Raw genomic sequence first — 4,345 nt, 5'->3', positions numbered from 1 at the left:
AACCAACACTTAACCACCTTCTTGAGGATTTGTGACACAGTGAAGACAAATGGAGTCCACCCGGATATCTATAGGTTGCTCTTGTTCCCCTTTTCACTCAGGGACAAGGTAACAAAGTGGCTTGAATCCTTCCCAAAAGAAAGCCTGACAGATTGGGAGGAGGTAGTGAACAAGTTCTTAGCAAGATTTTATCCTCCTCAAAAGATTAATAGGCTAAGAACTGAGGTGCAGACTTTCAGGCAACAAGATGGTGAGACACTTTATGAAGCATGGGAGAGATTCAAAGACTTGACAAGGAGATGCCCACCAGAGATGTTTAATGAGTGGGTTCAACTTCACATCTTCTATGAAGGTCTTTCCTATGAGTCAAAGAAGGCTGTAGATCATTCATCAGGAGGTTCTTTAAACAAGAAGAAAACTGTTGAAGAAGCCATAGATGTCATTGAAACAGTTGCTGAGAATGACTACTTCTATGCCTCTGAAAGAAGTAACACTAGAGGAGTAATGGAGCTAAACCACATGGATGCACTGTTAGCCCAAAACAAGATGATCACCAAGCAGCTAGCAGATCTTACCAAGAAGGTGGAAGAAAACCAAGTTGTAGCAGCCATCACCTCATCACCAACTCATGAAGGAGTAAACATAGGAGAAGAAGGTGACTGGGAGCAAGCCAACTATGTGGGAAATTCACCTAGATAAGTCCATGATCCATACTCTAAAACATACAACTCTGGATGGAGAAATCACCCCAACTTTGGATGGGGAAACCAACAAGACCAAGGACAAGATCCGAGACATTCCAACTTCAACTCCAACAACAATGCCACTCATCAAAACACCTCACAGAGATACTACTAACATCCATCCAACCAACCTTCTCAACCACCTAATCTCAACCCACCATCATCCATAGATGATAGGCTTTCAAAGATTGAGGCTCTACTCAAAATGCTATGCAAAGATATTCAAGATAGTAAAGATTTCCGGGAAGAAGTGCAATCTAACATGCAGAATCAAGATGCTACCATCAAGAAACTGGAAACACAGATTGAATTCTTATTCAAGAAAATCCCTGGGCACAATAATTGCAGCAATATTAACTCAATACCAAGGGAAGAATGTCAAGCCATCACCCTCAGGAGTGGGAAGGAATTGAAGGAGACCCACAAGAAACCACCAGAGAAGGAATTGGATGAAGAAAACAAGGGACATGAGGAATCTCACACCTCAATCCCCAAGTCACATCAAGAAAGAGAGGTGCCCAATCCATGCCTCTCAAAGGCCCCATACCCACAGCAGTTGCAATTAAAGAAGAAGGGAGAGGACAACCAATTCTCAAGATTCTTGGAGATCTTCAAGAAATTACAAATAAATATACCCTTTGCTGAAGCAATCGAGCAAATGCCACTCTATGCCAAGTTCTTGAAGGAGTTAATGACCAAAAAGAGAAGCTGGAAGAATAATGAGACTGTGGTACTTACAGAAGAATGCAGCGCCATCATCCAACACAAATTGCCTCAAAAATTGAAGGATCCTGGGAGTTTTCAAATCCCTTGTATCAATGGAGAAATCACTGTGGAAAAGGCCTTATGTGATCTAGGAGCTAGCATAAATCTAATGTCTCTAGCAATGATGAAAAAGATGAAGATTGAAGAAGCCAAACCAACAAGAATGGCCTTCCAACTAGTAGACAGGTCATTCAAATTTCCCCATGGGGTAGTAGAAGACTTGTTGGTGAAGGTGGGAGACTTCATTTTCCCAGTAGATTTCGTAGTACTAGACATGGAAGAAGGAGCTAAGACCTCCATCATCCTGGGAAAGCCATTTTTAGCCACTGCCGGAGCCATTATTGATGTCCAAAAGGGTAAACTTGTCCTCAGATTACACGAGGAGAAAATGACATTCAATGTATTTAAGGCCATAAGATACCCACATGACTCATTGGGAGAATGTATGAGGTTGGACTCAGTAGAAGCTTTGGTACAAGAAACTCTTGAAGAAGAGCTTGAAGCATCAACAGAAGAGGAGTTAGCAATAAGCGAAGAAGTTGCAGCTGCTGAAATACATGTTCAAGGTGGGCTAGAAGAGAAGGAAGAAAGAAAAGAAGCACCCAAATTGGAGCTTAAAGCACTACCAACCACTCTCAAGTATGCATACTTGGGAGAAAATAAAAGCTATCCAGTAATCATAAATTCAGCTCTCAGCCAAGAAAAAGAGGAAGAGTTGCTTCAAGTCTTACGAAGGCATAAAGATGCAATTGGATGGACACTTGCTGACTTGAAGGGAATCAGTTCAGCCATATGCATGCATAAGATACTCTTAGAAGAAGGTGCCAGACCTTCCATCCAGCCCCAAAGAAGGTTAAATCCAGCAATGAAAGAAGTAGTGCAGAAAGAAGTCATAAAGTTGTGGCAGGGAGTAATCTATCCAATCTCAGACAGCCAATGGGTCAGTCCAGTTCAGGTGGTTCCCAAGAAAGGGGGAATCACTGTGGTGCCCAACAAAAGGAACGAGCTAATCCCTACAAGAACCATTACAAGCTGAAAAATGTGTATTGACTACAGAAAGCTTAATGAGGCCACAAGAAAATATCATTTCCCACTTCCCTTCATGGACCAAATGTTGGAAAGACTTGCGGGACATGCATATTATTGTTTTCTAGATGGGTATTCAGGATATAACCAAATAGTGGTTGATCCAAGAGACCAAGAGAAAACATCATTCACTTGCCCATATGGAGTGTTTACCTATAGGCGCATGCCATTCGGGCTATGTAATGCACCCACAACCTTCCAACGTTGCATGCTCTCCATCTTCTCAGATATGATAGAGAAGTTCATTGAAGTTTTCATGGATGACTTCTCAGTATTTGGAGATTCTTTCCCTAGTTGCCTAACCCATCTTGCCTTGGTATTGAAAAGATGTCAAGAAACTAACTTAGTCTTGAACTGGGAAAAATGTCACTTCATGGTGACAGAGGGAATAGTTCTTGGCCATAAAGTTTCTAATCAAGGCATTGAGGTAGATAGAGCTAAGGTGGAGCTAATTGAAAAGTTACCTCCACCCAATGATGTCAAGGCAATTAGGAGCTTTTTGGGGCATGCTGGCTTTTATAGAAGGTTTATTAAAGATTTTTCAAAGATAGCCAAGCCCTTAAGCAATCTCCTAATGTCTGATACATAATTTAATTTTGATGATAACTGCATGCTAGCATTTGAAAACTTGAAAAAGAAATTGTCCTCTGCTCCTATCATTTCCCCACCTGATTGGAACTTACCCTTTGAATTGATGTGTGATGCATCTGATTTTGCACTTGGGGCCGTGTTAGGGCAGAGGAAAGATAACTTAGTCCATGTGATATACTATGCTACCAAAGTCCTCAATGATGCTCAAAGAAACTATACCACTGCTGAAAAGGAGTTGCTAGCAATAGTTTTTGCATGTGACAAGTTCAGATCATATCTCATTGGTGCTAAAGTGATTATTTTCATAGATCATACAGCACTTAAATATTTATTTGCCAAGCAAGAATCAAAACCAAGATCAATAAGATGGATCTTATTGTTGCAGGAATTCAATATTGAGATCAAAGACAAGAAAGGAGTGGAGAACAAGGTAGCAGATCACTTATCCAGAATCCGTCATGAGGAAGGTGGAACACATGATACAAGTGTGAACGAGCTCTTCCCTGATGAGCAATTGATGACAATTCACAAAGCACCATGGTTTTCAGACATTGCCAACTTCAAGGCAACCGGGGCTCTACCTCTAGGGATCAATAAACATCAAAAAAGAAAGCTCATAAATAATGCAAAATATTTTGTCTGGGATGAGCCATATCTCTTCAAGAAGTGTTCAGATGGAATCCTTAGAAGATGTGTCTCGGAAGAAGAAGGACGAGAGGTCCTATGGAATTGCCACGGCTCATGCTATGGAGGCCATTTTGGAGGGAATAGAACTGTAGCAAAGGTGTTACAAAGCGGATTCTTTTGGCCCACCCTTTTTAAGGATGCTAAAGAACTAGTAAAGAGCTGCAATGAATGCCAAAGATCTGGAAACTTGCCCAAAGGAAATGAGATGCCACAAAATTTCATCCTGGAACTAAAACTGTTTGATGTGTGGGGAATCGATTTCATGGGACCATTCCCAACCTCAAATTCAAACAAGTACATCTTGGTAGCAGTGGATTACGTTTCCAAGTGGGTAGAGGCTATTGCCACTCCAACGAATGATAACAAGATGGTCATGAACTTCCTCAGGAAGAACATCGTTAGCCGTTTTGGAGTCCCCCGAGCACTTATCAGTGATGGAGGGAGTCATTTTTGTAACAGACCACTAGAAGCTC

The 4,345-nt window shown here is 41.4% G+C and overlaps 1 non-coding gene across 1 annotated transcript; it reads right to left on the bottom strand.

Annotated features, from left to right (window-relative positions):
- Positions 1 to 210: 210 nt before the first annotated feature.
- On the bottom strand, positions 211 to 318 carry LOC112713403 (small nucleolar RNA R71). The gene has a single exon (XR_003158380.1). It is a non-coding gene; the product is annotated as a small nucleolar RNA R71 (small nucleolar RNA).
- Positions 319 to 4,345: the final 4,027 nt, after the last annotated feature.

This window comes from Arachis hypogaea, chromosome 1 (genome assembly GCF_003086295.3).
Source record: "Arachis hypogaea cultivar Tifrunner chromosome 1, arahy.Tifrunner.gnm2.J5K5, whole genome shotgun sequence".
Classification (NCBI taxonomy): domain Eukaryota; kingdom Viridiplantae; phylum Streptophyta; class Magnoliopsida; order Fabales; family Fabaceae; genus Arachis; species Arachis hypogaea.
The sequence above is the reverse complement of the archived record's forward strand: the minus strand, read 5'-3'. Positions and strand labels throughout refer to the sequence as shown.